Source organism: Coenobita brevimanus, chromosome 16 (genome assembly GCF_032717465.1).
Source record: "Coenobita brevimanus isolate Jiangsu-jjx chromosome 16, ASM3271746v2, whole genome shotgun sequence".
In the NCBI taxonomy this organism is placed as follows: domain Eukaryota; kingdom Metazoa; phylum Arthropoda; class Malacostraca; order Decapoda; family Coenobitidae; genus Coenobita; species Coenobita brevimanus.
Window position 1 is genome coordinate 11,224,028 of NC_136969.1, and position 19,561 is coordinate 11,243,588.

At 41.8% G+C, this 19,561-nt stretch overlaps 1 long non-coding RNA gene and 2 other non-coding genes across 3 annotated transcripts in view; 2 read left to right on the top strand and 1 right to left on the bottom strand.

Annotated features, from left to right (window-relative positions):
• LOC145390966 (uncharacterized) overlaps nt 1–19,561 on the bottom strand; it is a 334,744-nt gene that overhangs the window by 194,947 nt on the left and 120,236 nt on the right. The window lies entirely within an intron of this gene.
• Nucleotides 12,500–12,618, top strand: LOC145391087 (5S ribosomal RNA). The gene has a single exon (XR_013895778.1). It is a non-coding gene; the product is annotated as a 5S ribosomal RNA (ribosomal RNA).
• LOC145391083 (5S ribosomal RNA) lies at nt 17,203–17,321 on the top strand. Its single transcript, XR_013895774.1, has one exon. It is a non-coding gene; the product is annotated as a 5S ribosomal RNA (ribosomal RNA).

Consider the following 19,561-nt stretch of genomic DNA (forward strand, 5'->3'; position numbering starts at 1 on the left):
CCAGGTGCTTGATGGTGCGAAAGTGGATGTATGTGGAATAACTGAAACAAAATGGAGAGGAGAAAGTGTGAGAAAATGGGAGTATGGATGGGGTATATGTGCAGGAGTAGGTCAGAATGAGAGGGCAAAGGAAGGAGAATGTATAGTTGTGAGTAAAAGATGGAAGAAGAGCATAAGACAGTGTGGATCAGTTGGGTTAAGGATTGTGTGGGTAAAGTTGAAAGTTGGAATACAAATGTGGGCGACTGTGTGTGTGTATGCACCAACGCAAGATCGTGCTAGATTATTGAGAGAAGAGTTCTGGACAAATGTAGAAGTGTGCATGGAAAAGTTTGGAAGGAATGAGAGAGTGTTTTTGATTGGTGATATGAATGGTAAAGTTGGGAATGTGAAGGTGGATAGAGTAGTTGGTGAGTGGGATGTGCCTGCTGAGATAGATGAGAATGGGACTGCATTAGTGGACATTTGTGCTGGGAGGGGGTTGGTGATAGCCAATACCCTCTTCAGGCATAAAATGATCCACAGGTATACATGGCGAGTGATGAGAAGGGTGGGTGGTGAACTGAATGAAAGGAAGGCAATGATTGATTATGTGTGTGTGGATGAAAGGATGCAAAGATGTGTAAAGGATGCAAGAGCTCATAGAGGCTGGGGGAGTAGACTTTCTGACCACTAGTTGGTGGTGGCCAGAATTAGAATTCAAGTAAGATGGAGGAATAGAAGAAGGGAAAGACGAGAGGATGGAGTAGTTGCAAAGAGAGAGGAAAGGTTACAAGAGGATGAGAAAAAGCCTGAGTATAAGAGAGAAGTGGAGGAACGATTGGGCAAATATGAATTGGAGCAGATGGGAGATGTGGAAGGTGTGTGTAGGATTTTTACGGAAGAAATATGCGCAGCATGTGATGTGGTGTGTGGAAGGAAGAGAAGACGGAGGGGGGTGCAAGGAACAGCGTGGTGGACTGAAGAGGTGAGACAGGCTGTTGCACAAAAGAAGAAAGCATACAATGAATGGATGAGAAATAGGGGCGTGGAAGAAGTTGAGAGGCAGAAGAGAGAGTTATATGTAGAAAGAAAGAGAGAGGTAAAAAGATTAGTAAGAGAGAGTAAGAAGAAAGTGGATGAGGAATTTGGAAGGAATTTGAGTGTAAAGTGGACGGACTGTAAGAAAATGTTCTGGAAAGAGGTGAAAAGAGTAAGACAGGGTGGAAGTGAAGTTAGCAGGGGAGTGAAAGATAAAAATGGTAGATTACTAGTGGAGAAGGGAGAAAAAGTGAGCAGATGGAGAGAACACTTTAAGGAATTGTTGAACATAGAGGATGGAAGTAATGCGAGTATAAGTGGCTGGGAGAAGGAGGGAGGTGAGAAGACAGGAAGAAATCAGAAGGAAATAAGTGTGCAAGCAATGAAGATAGTTAAATCGGGGAAAGCCCCAGGAATTGATGGAGTGTGTGAAATGCAGAAGCATGGGGGAGAGATAGTAGTAGAATGGATGTGGAAGATGTGCAGATTGGCCTGGGAGGAAGGTAGAGTCCCGGAGGATTGGAAGTCAGGTATGATTATTCCCTTGTACAAAGGAAAAGGGGAAAAAGAAGTGTGTGGTAATCATAGGGGCATTTGTCTTATTAGTATAATAGGAAAAGTGTATGGTAGGATACTTATTGACAGAGTTAGAGAAAGAACAGAGAAATTAGTTGGAGAAGAACAGGGAGGCTTTAGGAAGGGAAGAGGTTGTGCAGATCAGATATTCATTCTTAGATCTTTAGTGGAAAAGTTTCTAGAGAAGAGAAAGAAGTTGTATGCGGCTTTCATGGATTTGGAGAAAGCATATGACAGGGTGGAGAGACAAGGATTGTGGAAGGTATTAAGTATATATGGAGTAGATGGGAAGTTGTTGAATGCTGTGAAGAGTATGTACGATGGTGCGAAGGCTGCAGTGCGTGTGAATGGTGAACTAAGTGAATTTTTCTCTTTGAAAGTTGGGTTGAAACAGGGATGTGTCATGTCTCCATGGTTGTTCAATCTTTACATGGATGGGGTAATAAAAGAGGTACAAGGTAGGGTAGTGGATGTTGGTGTGGCCCTGGTGAGAGAGGATAGTGTTTGGAAACTCCCTGTACTGTTGTTTGCAGATGATACTGTGTTGTTGAGTGAAGACGAAGGGGAGCTGCAAGGCTTGGTGGATGAGTTTGGGAGAGTGTGTAAGAAACGGAATCTAAAGCTGAATGTAGGGAAAAGTAAAGTGATGTTCTTTGAGAGAGGTGAAGTCAGTGAATGTACAGCGAGGTTGGATGGTGAGGAATTGGAAAATGTGAGTACGTTTAAGTACTTGGGTAGTGTGATGAGTAAGGATGGAGGTTTGGAGGGTGAAATGCATGAAAGGGTACAGCAGGGAGGAAAGGTTGCTGGTTCTTTGAAAGCAGTGATAAGAAACAGGGAAGTGAGCATGGAAGTGAAAAAGTTACTAAATGACAGTATTGTGATACCAACTCTAACGTACGGAAGTGAAGCTTGGACGTTGTTGGAAGGATACAAGTCAAGAGTGAGAGCAGTGGAAATGAGTTATTTAAGAGGAGCCTGTGGAGTCACATGGAGAGACAGGCTGACGAATGAGGATATAAAGGAGCGTTGTGATGTGGATGTGGATGTGATAGGAAGCGTTGTGAGGAACACACCGAGGTGGTTTGGCCATGTGGAGAGGATGGAGGGTGAAAGACTGACGAAGAGAGTGTATGTGAGTGAGGTGGAGGGGGGGAGAGGAAGGGGGAGGCCGAGGATGAGATGGAGGGATGGGGTGGAGAGGTATATGAGAGAGAGGGGTGTGAGTTGGGAGCAGGGCAGTGAGATGGCGGGGGACAGGGCGACTTGGAGGCGATTTGTTTGTGGCCACCCCAAACGGGATTGAGGCGTCTGGCAATAGATAGATAGATAGATAGTTATAGTATCTGTTTGGCAATATGCACCAAAATCAACCTTTCATCCACCAATTTCTTCTCTGTGCTATGTAAAGCTGCCGGTAGCCTAAATATACTAAAGGCAACGCAGCGAAAAGCACGAAGAAAATCATGTTCAGTCAATCAGTGAATACTAACTGGAGAGGTTAGGTTGCATAGTTTATGTTCGTTTTACATTATAACTCTAACTACGAGTAGCTGTGTAGTTACGGATAAGCAGACCTTCAAAAATCAAAGCTCCCTAGGGTTACGTTCGCTTGAAACTTCCGATAATCCATCATTAATCGGAATTCTGTGTACCCCTTTTTTTCTTGTCGTAAAAAGCAAGCAAATGGAATAATTAAATACAAGAAAATAACTTGATATTTGGTGATGTACCACCTAATGCCTCCGCATTGTTGAGATATGTTACGACCTCTGTGGCACGCCATCACCACCACCACATCTATTTCTTAAACAAACCTCCACCGTAACAATCCTTGAGCCAGCTTCATTATGAAGCTGTTAATCTTTTTCTCGTAACTCAAGGTATATTTTTTGCATTAGGAATAACAGACGTAAGACGGCACTCTTCTTTGTTTATCCGTTCTTTTAAAAAAAGTTACCACAATTTTTCTCTCATGACTTAAAGAGTTGTTTTTCAGAAAGAAGAACAGATAAGAGAAAATTTGTAAAATATGCTGCAAAAGCTAATCCAAGTTAGGAGATGGAATTGGTCATAAGTATGTGAAAGCAAATTATGACCAACAAGCCAGAAAGCAAGATCAATCTGTGGTTTATGCAAGTTCATCCTTATATTTTTCGTGTTGATGTACATTTTTTGGATGAGGAAAGTTACTTAGTTTTCTCCCCATATACATGTGTGTCTAAAGCTACAAAATTGTTATAGGAAACTCACTTCCCTAATCTTCCAAGCATTGTTACCAACACATACGTCAGGGTGTCTGATAAGCTTCATGACATGATATTCGAAGGAAAATAGACTTTATTCAACATCGCATTTATATTATTGTTTTCATTACACATTAACATATATAGCACTGCATATTACTCCTATACCATTATGTAAGAAAAATACTTACACTGTTTAGAAATGTTTTTGTTCCGTTAACCCATTATCTCCCAGAGTTCTTGCGGAAACGATTTTGCTAGGCATACCGCCCTCCGCCTGCCGGCTCAAAGTTTCGAAGCTCATAGTTCGCTATCCCGTGTTTCCCTTCTTTATTATATTTTGAAAATGCCCTGTTCCGTCCTATATTTAGGACACTGGGCACAAATGGGTCAATTTCGTTTACATCAAATCTTTATAGTCTGGGAAACCTTTTAAATAAGAAGCAGGTGAGAAAGCCTGGTTTAGCATTCCAGCCAAGTAAAAAAAAAAAAAAAAAAGTTAATTTATCACCTCACGAAGAAGCACAAGCAAGTCTAAAGCCCGTAATACCAATTTTCCCAGGAGGAAAAAAACTAATAAAAGAACGTTTGGTATGGCACATGAAATACAGATTGTCCAGGTGCTTGACGGTGGGAAAGTGGATGTATGTGGAATAACTGAAACAAAATTGTGAGGAGAAAGTGTGAGAAAATGGGAGTATGGATGGGGTATATGTGCAGGAGTAGGTGAGAATAAGAGGGCAAAGGAAGGAGTATGTATAGTTGTGAGTAAAAGATGGAAGAAGAGCATAAGACAGTATGGATCAGTTGGGTTAAGGTTGTGTGGGTAAAGTTGAAAGTTGGAATACAAATGTGGGCGACTGTGTGTGTGTATGCACCAACGCAAGATCGTGCTAGAAGAGTGAGAGAAGAGTTCTGGACAAATGTAGAAGTGTGCATGGAAAAGTTTGGAAGGAATGAGAGTGTTTTTGATTGGTGATATGAATGGTAAAGTTGGGAATGTGAAGGTGGATAGAGTAATTGGTGAGTGGGATGTGCCTGCTGAGATAGATGAGAATGGGACTGCGTTAGTGGACATTTGTGCTGGGAGGGGGTTGGTGATAGCCAATACCCTCTTCAGGCATAAAATGATCCACAGGTATACATGGCGAGTGATGAGAAGGGTGGGTGGTGAACTGAATGAAAGGAAGGCAATGATTGATTATGTGTGTGTGGAAGAAAGGATGCGAAGATGTGTAAAGGATGGAAGAGCTCATAGAGGTTGTGGGAGTAGACTTTCTAACCACTACTTGGTGGTGGCCAGAATTAGAATTCAAGTAAGATGGAGGAATAGAAGAAGGGAAAGACGAGAGGATGCAGTAGTTGCAAAGAGAGAGGAAATGTTACAAGAGGATGAGAAAAAGCCAGAGTAAAAGAGAGAAGTGGAGGAACGATTGGGCAAATATGAATTGGAGTAGATGGGAGATGTGGAAGGTGTGTGTAGGATTTTTACGGAAGAAATATGCGCAGCATGTGATGTGGTGTGTGGAAGGAAGAGAAGACGGAGGGGGGTGCAAGGAACAGCGTGGTGGACTGAAGAGGTGAGACAGGCTGTTGCACAAAAGAAGAAAGCATACAATGAATGGATGAGAAATAGGGGCGTGGAAGAAGTTGAGAGGCAGAAGAGAGAGTTATATGTAGAAAGAAAGAGAGAGGTGAAAAGATTAGTAAGAGAGAGTAAGAAGAAAGTGGATGAGGAATTTGGAAGGAATTTGAGTGTAAAGTGGACGGACTGTAAGAAAATGTTCTGGAAAGAGGTGAAAAGAGTAAGACAGGGCGGAAGTGAAGTTAGCAGGGGAGTGAAAGATAAAAATGGTAGATTACTAGTGGAGAATTGAGAAAAAGTGAGCAGATGGAGAGAACACTTTAAGGAATTGTTGAACATAGAGGATGGAAGTAATGCGAGTATAAGTGGCTGGGAGAAGGAGGGAGGTGAGAAGACAGGAAGAAATCAGTAGGATAGAAGTGTGCAAGCAATGAAGATAGTTAAATCGGGGAAAGCCCCAGGAATTGATGGAGTGTGTGAAATGCTGAAGCATGGGGGAGAGATAGTAGTAGAATGGATGTGGAAGATGTGCAGATTGGCCTGGGAGGAAGGTAGAGTCCCGGAGGATTGGAAGTCAGGTATGATTATTCCCTTGTACAAAGGAAAAGGGGAAAAAGAAGTGTGTGGTAATCATAGGGGCATTTGTCTTATTAGAATAATAGGAAAAGTGTATGGTAGGATACTTATTGACAGAGTTAGAGAAAGAACAGAGAAATTAGTTGGAGAAGAACAGGGAGGCTTTAGGAAGGGAAGAGGTTGTGTAGATCAGATATTCATTCTTAGATCTTTAGTGGAAAAGTTTCTAGAGAAGAGAAAGAAGTTGTACACGGCTTTCATGGATTTGGAGAAAGCATATGACAGGGTGGAGAGACAAGGATTGTGGAAGGTGTTAAGAATATATGGAGTAGATGGGAAGTTGTTGAATCCTGTGAAGAGTATGTACGGTGGTGCGAAGGCTGCAGCGCGTGTGAATGGTGAACTAAGTGAATTTTTCTCTTTGAAAGTTGGGTTGAAACAGGGATGTGTCATGTCTCCATGGATGTTCAATCTTTACATGGATGGGGTAATAAAAGAGGTACAAGGTAGGGTAGTGGATGTTGGTGTGGCCCTGGTGAGGGAGGATAGTGTTTGGAAACTCCCTGTACTGTTGTTTGCAGATGATACTGTGTTGTTGAGTGAAGACGAAGGGGAGCTGCAAGGCTTGGTGGATGAGTTTGAGAGAGTGTGTAAGAAACGGAATCTAAAGGTGAATGTAGGGAAAAGTAAAGTGATGGTCTTTGAGAGAGGTGAAGTCAGTGAATGTACAGCGAGGTTGGATGGTGAGGAATTGGAAAATGTGAGTACGTTTAAGTACTTGGGTAGTGTGATGAGTAAGGATGGAGGTTTGGAGGGTGAAATGCATGAAGGGGTACAGCAGGGAAGAAAGGTTGCTGGTTCTTTGAAAGCAGTGATAAGAAACAGAGGAGTGAGCATGGAAGTGAAAAAGTTACTAAATGACAGTATTGTGATACCAACTCTAACGTACGGAAGTGAAGCTTGGACGTTGTTGGAAGGATACAAGTCAAGAGTGAGAGCAGTGGAAATGAGTTATTTAAGAGGAGCCTGTGGAGTCACATGGAGAGACAGGCTGACGAATGAGGATATAAAGGAGCATTGTGATGTGGATGTGGATGTGATAGGAAGCGTTGTGAGGAACACACTGAGGTGGTTTGGCCATGTGGAGAGGATGGAGGGTGAAAGACTGACGAAGAGAGTGTATGTGAGTGAGGTGGAGGGGGGGAGAGGGAGGGGGAGGCCGAGGATATGATGGAGAGATGGGGTGGAGAGGTAGATGAGAGAGAGGGGTGTGAGTTGGGAGCAGGGCAGTGAGATGGAGGGGGACAGGGCGACTTGGAGGCGATTTGTTTGTGGCCACCCCAAACGGGATTGAGGCGTCTGGCAATAGATAGATAGATTGATAGTTATAGTATCTGTTTGGCAATATGCACCAAAATCAACCTTTCATCCACCAATTTCTTCTCTCTGCTATGTAAAGCTGCCGGTAGCCAAAATATACTAAAGGCAACGCAGCGAAAAGCACGAAGAAAATCATGTTCAGTCAATCAGTGAATACTAATTGGAGAGGTTAGGTTGCATAGTTTATGTTCGTTTTATATTATAACTCTAACTACGAGTAGCTGTTTAGTTACGGATAAGCAGACCTTCAAAAATCAAAGCTCCCTAGGGTTACAGTCGCTTGAAACTTCCGATAATCCATCATTAATCGGATTTCTGTGTACCCCTTTTTTTCTTGTCGTAAAAAGCAAGCAAATGGAATAATTAAATACAACAAAATAACTTGATATTTGGTGATGTACCACCTAATGCCTCCGCATTGTTGAGATATGTTACGACCTCTGTGGCACGCCATCACCACCACCACATCTATTTCTTAAACAAACCTCCACCGTAACAATCCTTGAGCCAGTTTCATTATGAAGCTGTTAATCTTCTCCTCGTAACTCAAGGTATATTTTTTGCATTAGGAATAACAGACGTAAGACGGCACTCTTCTTTGTTTATCCGTTCTTTTAAAAAAAGTTACCACAATTTTTCTCTCATGACTTAAAGAGTTGTTTTTCAGAAAGAACAGATAAGAGAAAATTTGTAAAATATGCTGCAAAAGCTAATCCAAGTTAGGAGATGGAATTGGTCATAAGTTTGTGAAGGCAAATTATGACCAACAAGCCAGAAAGCAAAATCAATCTGTGGTTTATGCAAGTTCATCCTTATATTTTTCGTGTTGACGTACATTTTTTGGATGAGGAAAGTTACTTAGTTTTCTCCCCATATACATGTGTGTCTAAAGCTACAAAATTGTTATACGAAACTCACTTCCCTAATCTTCCAAGCATTGTTACCAACACATACGTCAGGTGTCTGATAAGCTTAATGACATGATATTCAAAGGAAAATAGACTTTATTCAACATCGCATTTCTATTATTGTTTTCATTACACATTAACATATATAGCACTGCATATTACTCCCATACCATTATGTAAGAAAAATACTTACACTGTTTAGAAATGTTTTTGTTCCGTTAACCCATTATCTCCCCGAGTTCTTGCGGAAACGATTTTGCTAGGCATACCGCCCTCCGCCTGCCGGCTCAAAGTTTCGAAGCTCATAGTTCGCTATCCCGTGTTTCCCTTCTTTATTATATTTTGAAAATGCCCTGTTCCGTCCTATATTTAGGACACTGGGCGCAAATGGGTCAATTTCGTTTAAATCAAATCTTTATAGTCTGGGAAACCTTTTAAATAAGAAGCAGGTGAGAAAGCCTGGTTTAGGATTCCAGCCAAGTAAAAAAAAAAAAAAAAAAGTTAATTTATCACCTCACGAAGAAGCACAAGCAAGTCTGAAGCCCGTAATACCAATTTTCCGAGGAGGAAAAAAACGAATAAAAGAACGTTTGGTATGGCACATGAAATACAGATTGTCCAGGTGCTTGATGGTGCGAAAGTGGATGTATGTGGAATAACTGAAACAAAATGGAGAGGAGAAAGTGTGAGAAAATGGGAGTATGGATGGGGTATATGTGCAGGAGTAGGTGAGAATGAGAGGGCAAACGAAGGAGTATGTATAGTTGTGATTAAAAGATGGAAGAAGAGCATAAGACAATATGGATCAGTTGGGTTAAGGATTGTGTGGGTAAAGTTGAAAGTTGGAATACAAATGTGGGCGACTGTGTGTGTGTGTATGCACCAACGCAAGATCGTGCTAGAAGATTGAGAGAAGAGTTCTGGACAAATGTAGAAGTGTGCATGGAAAAGTTTGGAAGGAATGAGAGAGTGTTTTTGATTGGTGATATGAATGGTAAAGTTGAGAATGTGAAGGTGGATAGAGTAGTTGGTGAGTGGGATGTGCCTGCTGAGATAGATGAGAATGGGACTGCGTTAGTGGACATTTGTGCTGGGAGGGGGTTGGTGATAACCAATACCCTCTTCAGGCATAAAATAATCCACAGGTATACATGGTGAGTGATGAGAAGGGTGGGTGGTGAACTGAATGAAAGGAAGGCAATGATTGATTATGTGTGTGTGGATGAAAGGATGCGAAGATGTGTAAAGGATGCAAGAGCTCATAGAGGTTGGGGGAGTAGACTTTCTGACCACTAGTTCGTGGTGGCCAGAATTAGAATTCAAATAAGATGGAGCAATAGAAGAAGGGAAAGACGAGAGGAAGGAGTAGTTGCAAAGAGAGAGGAAAGGTTACAAGAGGATGAGAAAAAGCCAGAGTATAAGAGAGAAGTGGAGGAACGATTGGGCAAATATGAATTGGAGCAGATGGGAGATGTGGAAGGTGTGTGTAGGATTTTTACGGAAGAAATATGCGCAGCATGTGATGTGGTGTGTGGAAGGAAGAGAAGACGGAGGGGGGTGCAAGGAACAGCGTGGTGGACTGAAGAGGTGAGACAGGCTGTTGCACAAAAGAAGAAAGCATACAATGAATGGATGAGAAATAGGGGCGTGGAAGAAGTTGAGAGGCAGAAGAGAGAGTTATATGTAGAAAGAAAGAGAGAGGTGAAAAGATTAGTAAGAGAGAGTAAGAAGAAAGTGAATGAGGAATTTGGAAGGAATTTGAGTGTAAAGTGGACGGACTGTAAGAAAATGTTCTGGAAAGAGGTGAAAAGAGTAAGACAGGGTGGAAGTGAAGTTAGCAGGGGAGTGAAAGATAAAAATGGTAGATTATTAGTGGAGAAGGGAGAAAAAGTGAGCAGATGGAGAGAACACTTTAAGGAATTGTTGAACATAGAGGATGGAAGTAATGCGAGTATAAGTGGCTGGGGGAAGGAGGGAGGTGAGAAGACAGGAAGAAATCAGTAGGATAGAAGTTGTGCAAGCAATGAAGAAAGTTAAATTGGGGAAAGCCCCAGGAATTGATGGAGTGTGTGAAATGCTGAAGCATGGGGGAGAATAGTAGTAGAATGGATGTGGAAGATGTGCAGATTGGCCTGGGAGGAAGGTAGAGTCCCGGAGGATTGGAAGTCAGGTATGATTATTCCCTTGTACAAAGGAAAAGGGGAAAAAGAAGTGTGTGGTAATCATAGGGGCATTTGTCTTATTAGTATAATAGGAAAAGTGTATGGTAGGATACTTATTGACAGAGTTAGAGAAAGAACAGAGAAATTAGTTGGAGAAGAACAGGGAGGCTTTAGGAAGGGAAGAGGTTGTGTAGATCAGATATTCATTCTTAGATCTTTAGTGGAAAAGTTTCTAGAGAAGAGAAAGAAGTTGTACGCGGCTTTCATGGATTTGGAGAAAGCATATGACAGGGTGGATAGACAAGGATTGTGGAAGGTGTTAAGAATATATGGAGTAGATGGGAAGTTGTTGAATCCTGTGAAGAGTATGTACGATGGTGCGAAGGCTGCAGTGCGTGTGAATGGTGAACTAAGTAAATCTTTCTCTTTGAAAGTTGGGTTGAAACAGGGATGTGTCATGTCTCCATGGTTGTTCAATCTTTACATGGATGGGGTAATAAAAGAGGTACAAGGTAGGGTAGTGGATGTTGGAGTGGCCCTGGTGAGAGAGGATGGTGTTTGGAAACTCCCTGTACTGTTGTTTGCAGATGATACTGTGTTGTTGAGTGAAGACGAAGGGGAGCTGCAAGGCTTGGTGGATGAGTTTGGGAGAGTGTGTAAGAAACGGAATCTAAAGGTGAATGTAGGGAAAAGTAAAGTGATGGTCTTTGAGAGAGGTGAAGGCAGTGAATGTACAGCGAGGTTGGATGGTGAGGAATTGGAAAATGTGAGTACGTTTAAGTACTTGGGTAGTGTGATGAGTAAGGATGGAGGTTTGGAGGGTGAAATGCATGAAAGGGTACAGCAGGGAAGAAAGGTTGCTGGTTCTTTGAAAGCAGTGATAAGAAACAGGGAAGTGAGCATGGAAGTGAAAAAGTTACTAAATGACAGTATTGTGATACCAACTCTAACGTACGGAAGTGAAGCTTGGACGTTGTTGGAAGGATACAAGTCAAGAGTGAGAGCAGTGGAAATGAGTTATTTAAGAGGAGCCTGTGGAGTCACATGGAGAGACAGGCTGACGAATGAGGATATAAAGGAGCGTTGTGATGTGGATGTGGATGTGATAGGAAGCATTGTGAGGAACACACCGAGGTGGTTTGGCCATGTGGAGAGGATGGAGGGTGAAAGACTGACGAAGAGAGTGTATGTGAGTGAGGTGGAGGGGGGGAGCGGGAGGGGGAGGCCGAGGATGAGATGGAGGGATGGGGTGGAGAGGTATATGAGAGAGGGTGGTGTGAGTTGGGGGCAGGGCAGTGAGATGGCGGGGGACAGGGCGACTTGGAGGCGATTTGTTTGTGGCCACCCCAAACGGGATTGAGGCGTCTGGCAATAGATAGATAGATAGATAGTTATAGTATCTGTTTGGCAATATGCACCAAAATCAACCTTTCATCCACCAATTTCTTCTCTCTGCTATGTAAAGCTGCCGGTAGCCAAAATATACTAAAGGCAACGCAGCGAAAAGCACGAAGAAAATCATGTTCAGTCAATCAGTGAATACTAATTGGAGAGGTTAGGTTGCATAGTTTATGTTCGTTTTATATTATAACTCTAACTACGAGTAGCTGTTTAGTTACGGATAAGCAGACCTTCAAAAATCAAAGCTCCCTAGGGTTACAGTCGCTTGAAACTTCCGATAATCCATCATTAATCGGAATTCTGTGTACCCCTTTTTTTCTTGTCGTAAAAAGCAAGCAAATGGAATAATTAAATACAAGAAAATAACTTGATATTTGGTGATGTACCACGTAATGCCTCCGCATTGTTGAGATATGTTACGACCTCTGTGGCACGCCATCACCACCACCACATCTATTTCTTAAACAAACCTCCACCGTAACAATCCTTGAGCCAGCTTCATTATGAAGCTGTTAATCTTCTCCTCGTAACTCAAGGTATATTTTTTGCATTAGGAATAACAGACGTAAGACGGCACTCTTCTTTGTTTATCCGTTCTTTTAAAAAAAGTGACCACAATTTTTCTCTCATACTCAACGTGGTATGGCCTTTGACCATACCACGTTGAGTACACCGCTTCCCGTTCGATCAGCGAAGTTAAGCAACGTTGGGTCTGGTTAGTACTTGGATGGGTGACCGCCTGGGAACACCAGATGCTGTTGGCATCCCTACGTCAAGTGGGGTTGGTGGAGGATTAGTGCCCCTCCCTGTAAAACAATTAACTCTAAGCCCTTGGCCACCCTGTCTGGGATACATGGCGTCTGGCAATGAATAAATGAAACTTAAAGAGTTGTTTTTCAGAAAGAAGAACAGATAAGAGAAAATTTGTAAAATATGCTGCAAAAGCTAATCCAAGTTAGGAGATGGAGTTGGTCATAAGTTTGTGAAGGCAAATTATGACCAACAAGCCAGAAAGCAAAATCAATCTGTGGTTTATGCAAGTTCATCCTTATATTTTTCGTGTTGATGTACATTTTTTGGATGAGGAAAGTTACTTAGTTTTCTCCCCATATACATGTGTGTCTAAAGCTACAAAATTGTTATACGAAACTCACTTCCCTAATCTTCCAAGCATTGTTACCAACACATACGTCAGGGTGTCTGATAAGCTTCATGACATGATATTCAAAGGAAAATAGACTTTATTCAACATCGCATTTCTATTATTGTTTTCATTACACATTAACATATAGCACTGCATATTACTCCTATACCATTATGTAAGAAAAATACTTACACTGTTTAGAAATGTTTTTGTTCCGTTAACCCATTATCTCCCAGAGTTCTTGCGGAAACGATTTTGCTAGGCATACCGCCCTCCGCCTGCCGGCTCAAAGTTTCGAAGCTCATAGTTCGCTATCCCGTGTTTCCCTTCTTTATTATATTTTGAAAATGCCCTGTTCCGTCCTATATTTAGGACACTGGGCGCAAATGGGTCAATTTCGTTTAAATCAAATCTTTATAGTCTGGGAAACCTTTTAAATAAGAAGCAGGTGAGAAAGCCTGGTTTAGGATTCCAGCCAAGTAAAAAAAAAAAAAAAAAAAGTTAATTTATCACCTCACGAAGAAGCACAAGCAAGTCTGAAGCCCGTAATACCAATTTTCCGAGGAGGAAAAAAACTAATAAAAGAACGTTTGGTATGGCACATGAAATACAGATTGTCCAGGTGCTTGATGGTGCGAAAGTGGATGTATGTGGAATAACTGAAACAAAATGGAGAGGAGAAAGTGTGAGAAAATGGGAGTATGGATGGGGTATATGTGCAGGAGTAGGTGAGAATGAGAGGGCAAACGAAGGAGTATGTATAGTTGTGATTAAAAGATGGAAGAAGAGCATAAGACAATATGGATCAGTTGGGTTAAGGATTGTGTGGGTAAAGTTGAAAGTTGGAATACAAATGTGGGCGACTGTGTGTGTGTGTATGCACCAACGCAAGATCGTGCTAGAAGATTGAGAGAAGAGTTCTGGACAAATGTAGAAGTGTGCATGGAAAAGTTTGGAAGGAATGAGAGAGTGTTTTTGATTGGTGATATGAATGGTAAAGTTGAGAATGTGAAGGTGGATAGAGTAGTTGGTGAGTGGGATGTGCCTGCTGAGATAGATGAGAATGGGACTGCGTTAGTGGACATTTGTGCTGGGAGGGGGTTGGTGATAACCAATACCCTCTTCAGGCATAAAATAATCCACAGGTATACATGGTGAGTGATGAGAAGGGTGGGTGGTGAACTGAATGAAAGGAAGGCAATGATTGATTATGTGTGTGTGGATGAAAGGATGCGAAGATGTGTAAAGGATGCAAGAGCTCATAGAGGTTGGGGGAGTAGACTTTCTGACCACTAGTTGGTGGTGGCCAGAATTAGAATTCAAGTAAGATGGAGCAATAGAAGAAGGGAAAGACGAGAGGAAGGAGTAGTTGCAAAGAGAGAGGAAAGGTTACAAGAGGATGAGAAAAAGCCTGAGTATAAGAGAGAAGTGGAGGAACGATTGGGCAAATATGAATTGGAGCAGATGGGAGATGTGGAAGGTGTGTGTAGGATTTTTACGGAAGAAATATGCGCAGCATGTGATGTGGTGTGTGGAAGGAAGAGAAGACGGAGGGGGGTGCAAGGAACAGCGTGGTGGACTGAAGAGGTGAGACAGGCTGTTGCACAAAAGAAGAAAGCATACAATGAATGGATGAGAAATAGGGGCGTGGAAGAAGTTGAGAGGCAGAAGAGAGAGTTATATGTAGAAAGAAAGAGAGAGGTGAAAAGATTAGTAAGAGAGAGTAAGAAGAAAGTGAATGAGGAATTTGGAAGGAATTTGAGTGTAAAGTGGACGGACTGTAAGAAAATGTTCTGGAAAGAGGTGAAAAGAGTAAGACAGGGTGGAAGTGAAGTTAGCAGGGGAGTGAAAGATAAAAATGGTAGATTATTAGTGGAGAAGGGAGAAAAAGTGAGCAGATGGAGAGAACACTTTAAGGAATTGTTGAACATAGAGGATGGAAGTAATGCGAGTATAAGTGGCTGGGGGAAGGAGGGAGGTGAGAAGACAGGAAGAAATCAGTAGGATAGAAGTTGTGCAAGCAATGAAGAAAGTTAAATTGGGGAAAGCCCCAGGAATTGATGGAGTGTGTGAAATGCTGAAGCATGGGGGAGAATAGTAGTAGAATGGATGTGGAAGATGTGCAGATTGGCCTGGGAGGAAGGTAGAGTCCCGGAGGATTGGAAGTCAGGTATGATTATTCCCTTGTACAAAGGAAAAGGGGAAAAAGAAGTGTGTGGTAATCATAGGGGCATTTGTCTTATTAGTATAATAGGAAAAGTGTATGGTAGGATACTTATTGACAGAGTTAGAGAAAGAACAGAGAAATTAGTTGGAGAAGAACAGGGAGGCTTTAGGAAGGGAAGAGGTTGTGTAGATCAGATATTCATTCTTAGATCTTTAGTGGAAAAGTTTCTAGAGAAGAGAAAGAAGTTGTATGCGGCTTTCATGGATTTGGAGAAAGCATATGACAGGGTGGATAGACAAGGATTGTGGAAGGTGTTAAGAATATATGGAGTAGATGGGAAGTTGTTGAATCCTGTGAAGAGTATGTACGATGGTGCGAAGGCTGCAGTGCGTGTGAATGGTGAACTAAGTAAATTTTTCTCTTTGAAAGTTGGGTTGAAACAGGGATGTGTCATGTCTCCATGGTTGTTCAATCTTTACATGGATGGGGTAATAAAAGAGGTACAAGGTAGGGTAGTGGATGTTGGAGTGGCCCTGGTGAGAGAGGATGGTGTTTGGAAACTCCCTGTACTGTTGTTTGCAGATGATACTGTGTTGTTGAGTGAAGACGAAGGGGAGCTGCAAGGCTTGGTGGATGAGTTTGGGAGAGTAAGAAACGGAATCTAAAGGTGAATGTAGGGAAAAGTAAAGTGATGGTCTTTGAGAGAGGTGAAGTCAGTGAATGTACAGCGAGGTTGGATGGTGAGGAATTGGAAAATGTGAGTACGTTTAAGTACTTGGGTAGTGTGATGATTAAGGATGGAGGTTTGGAGGGTGAAATGCATGAAAGGGTACAGCAGGGAGGAAAGGTTGCTGGTTCTTTGAAAGCAGTGATAAGAAACAGGGAAGTGAGCATGGAAGTGAAAAATTTACTAAATGACAGTATTGTGATACCAACTCTAACGTACGGAAGTGAAGCTTGGACGTTGTTGGAAGGATACAAGTCAAGAGTGAGAGCAGTGGAAATGAGTTATTTAAGAGGAGCCTGTGGAGTCACATGGAGAGACAGGCTGACGAATGAGGATATAAAGGAGCGTTGTGATGTGGATGTGGATGTGATAGGAAGCGTTGTGAGGAACACACTGAGGTGGTTTGGCCATGTGGAGAGGATGGAGGGTGAAAGACTGACGAAGAGAGTGTATGTGAGTGAGGTGGAGGGGGGGAGAGGGAGGGGGAGGCCGAGGATATGATGGAGAGATGGGGTGGAGAGGTATATGAGAGAGGGGGGTGTGAGTTGGGAGCAGGGCAGTGAGATGGCGGGGGACAGGGCGACTTGGAGGCGATTTGTTTGTGGCCACCCCAAACGGGATTGAGGCGTCTGGCAATAGATAGATAGATAGATAGTTATAGTATCTGTTTGGCAATATGCACCAAAATCAACCTTTCATCCACAAATTTCTTCTCTCTGCTATGTAAAGCTGCCGGTAGCCAAAATATACTAAAGGCAACGCAGCGAAAAGCACGAAGAAAATCATGTTCAGTCAATCAGTGAATACTAACTGGAGAGGTTAGGTTGCATAGTTTATGTTCGTTTTATATTATAACTCTAACTACGAGTAGCTGTTTAGTTACGGATAAGCAGATCTTCAAAAATCAAAGCTCCCTAGGGTTACAGTCGCTTGAAACTTCTGATAATCCATCATTAATCGGAATTCTGTGTACCCCTTTTTTTCTTGTCGTAAAAAGCAAGCAAATGGAATAATTAAATACAAGAAAATAACTTGATATTTGGTGATGTACCACGTAATGCCTCCGCATTGTTGAGATTTGTTACGACCTCTGTGGCACGCCATCACCACCACCACATCTATTTCTTAAACAAACCTCCACCGTAACAATCCTTGAGCCAGCTTCATTATGAAGCTGTTAATCTTTTTCTCGTAACTCAAGGTATATTTTTTGCATTAGGAATAACAGACGTAAGACGGCACTCTTCTTTGTTTATCCGTTCTTTTAAAAAAAGTTACCACAATTTTTCTCTCATACTCAACGTGGTATGGCCGTTGACCATACCACGTTGAGTACACCGCTTCCCGTTCGATCAGCGAAGTTAAGCAACGTTGGGTCTGGTTAGTACTTGGATGGGTGACCGCCTGGGAACACCAGATGCTGTTGGCATCCCTACGTCAAGTGGGGTTGGTGGAGGATTAGTGCCCCTCCCTGTAAAACAATTAACTCTAAGCCCTTGGCCACCCTGTCTGGGATACATGGCGTCTGGCAATGAATGAATGAAACTTAAAGAGTTGTTTTTCAGAAAGAAGAACAGATAAGAGAAAATTTGTAAAATATGCTGCAAAAGCTAATCTAAGTTAGGAGATGGAGTTGGTCATAAGTTTGTGAAGGCAAATTATGACCAACAAGCCAGAAAGCAAAATCAATCTGTGGTTTATGCAAGTTCATCCTTATATTTTTCGTGTTGATGTACATTTTTTGGATGAGGAAAGTTACTTAGTTTTCTCCCCATATACATGTGTGTCTAAAGCTACAAAATTGTTATACGAAACTCACTTCCCTAATCTTCCAAGCATTGTTACCAACACGTACGTCAGGGTGTCTGATAAGCCTCATGATATGATATTCAAAGGAAAATAGACTTTATTCAACATCGCATTTCTATTATTGTTTTCATTACACATTAACATATATAGCACTGCATATTACTCCTATACCATTATGTAAGAAAAATACTTACACTGTTTAGAAATGTTTTTGTTCCGGTAACCCATTATCTCCCAGAGTTCTTGCGGAAACGATTTTGCTAGGCATACCGCCCTCCGCCTGCTGGCTCAAAGTTTCGAAGCTCATAGTTCGCTATCCCGTGTTTCCCTTCTTTATTATATTTTGAAAATGCCCTGTTCCGTCCTATATTTAGGACACTGGGCGCAAATGGGTCAATTTCGTTTACATCAAATCTTTATAGTCTGGGAAACCTTTTAAATAAGAAGCAGGTGAGAAAGCCTGGTTTAGCATTCCAGCCAAGTAAAAAAAAAAAAAAAAAGTTAATTTATCACCTCACGAAGAAGCACAAGCAAGTCTGAAGCCCGTAATACTAATTTTCCGAGGAGGAAAAAAACTAATAAAAGAACGTTTGGTATGGCACATGAAATACAGATTGTTCATAACTTGCCTAACCTTGAACAACATACATAATCGTTCTGAAAGTGATGGAAAATAGATTTTCAGTATAGAATAAGACTTAAACGCCTACTGAATTTATTATGCAATGTACTTATTACATACGCTGTGTAATGAAAATCTCAGCATAATGGTGGTGACTTTGGGATGTGAATGCTCAATTAACTGAGAACTCATACAACTGTGAGATCAAATTAGATCTCATATCTCTTACCTCACTTCATTCAGCTTTTTGCCCTGCCCAGCTTTGAGTAACAGAAGCAATATTTAGGACAGGTATCACACTTTTCTGCTTTTGCCCATTTATAAAAGAGACACGGATGAATTTACATGAAAGAGAACTTTATCTTTTCCTTGGCTCTTGCTAGTTTTTCTGTATGAACGACAACGAAACTATGGCACATGAAGTCTTGGCAATTTATGATCTTGATACAGAACATAGGACAAGTTCACTCGGCTGTCATACACAGAGAGTCTGTCTGTATGGTTTGGCATGAAATGTTTCAAAGCTGAAGCGGTTTGTAAAGTTACTTTTCATGGAATTGATTATGAGTACTTCAGCTTTACGTTAACGTGAAACCTAGTAATACCTGCACAGATAAGCGTACTTGGTATATCCACAGTGATAATGGAAATCTGTTTGTACTGATCTGAGATTTATTTCAGATAAATATAACTCGTCATGGTGCAATGCTATGGGATAGAACGCTTTTATACGGCTGTAAACTGCTCCGCAGTGTTTCCCTTTACTAGGTCGGCCAGTGCGATGTCTGTTCCCAATGTGTTCCTCCTGCTTCCACCGCCTGAGCCACCTGCAGACAGTGGTGATGCTGGACCCGGTTACCCAAGCTATGGCACGAGCTGACAGGACCCCCACCCACAAGCAGATGAAGTTGTTCCATTCTGTCAGGGAGGTTCGCGTGAGGGCTGCTGTGTTTCCATGTTCTAAGAGAGATATTCAACAATCAGTCATAAAATAGGACTTTTCTTCCTGGTTACTTTGTACCAGGTGTAGGACGTACAATTTGTTGTTCCTTTTGTGTATGCCCTTTGCCATAGGGACTTTTTCGCTGCACTCCTGTTGCTACTGGATTAATTTTATTCAGTATATTAGTAAAGTCTGTGATGAGAGCCATTTATAAAACTGATTCATTTCGAAAAACCTCTTCTGAGTTAAATACCTTCTCAATGTATGGGAGAATATAAGAAAGTCCTGAACTATC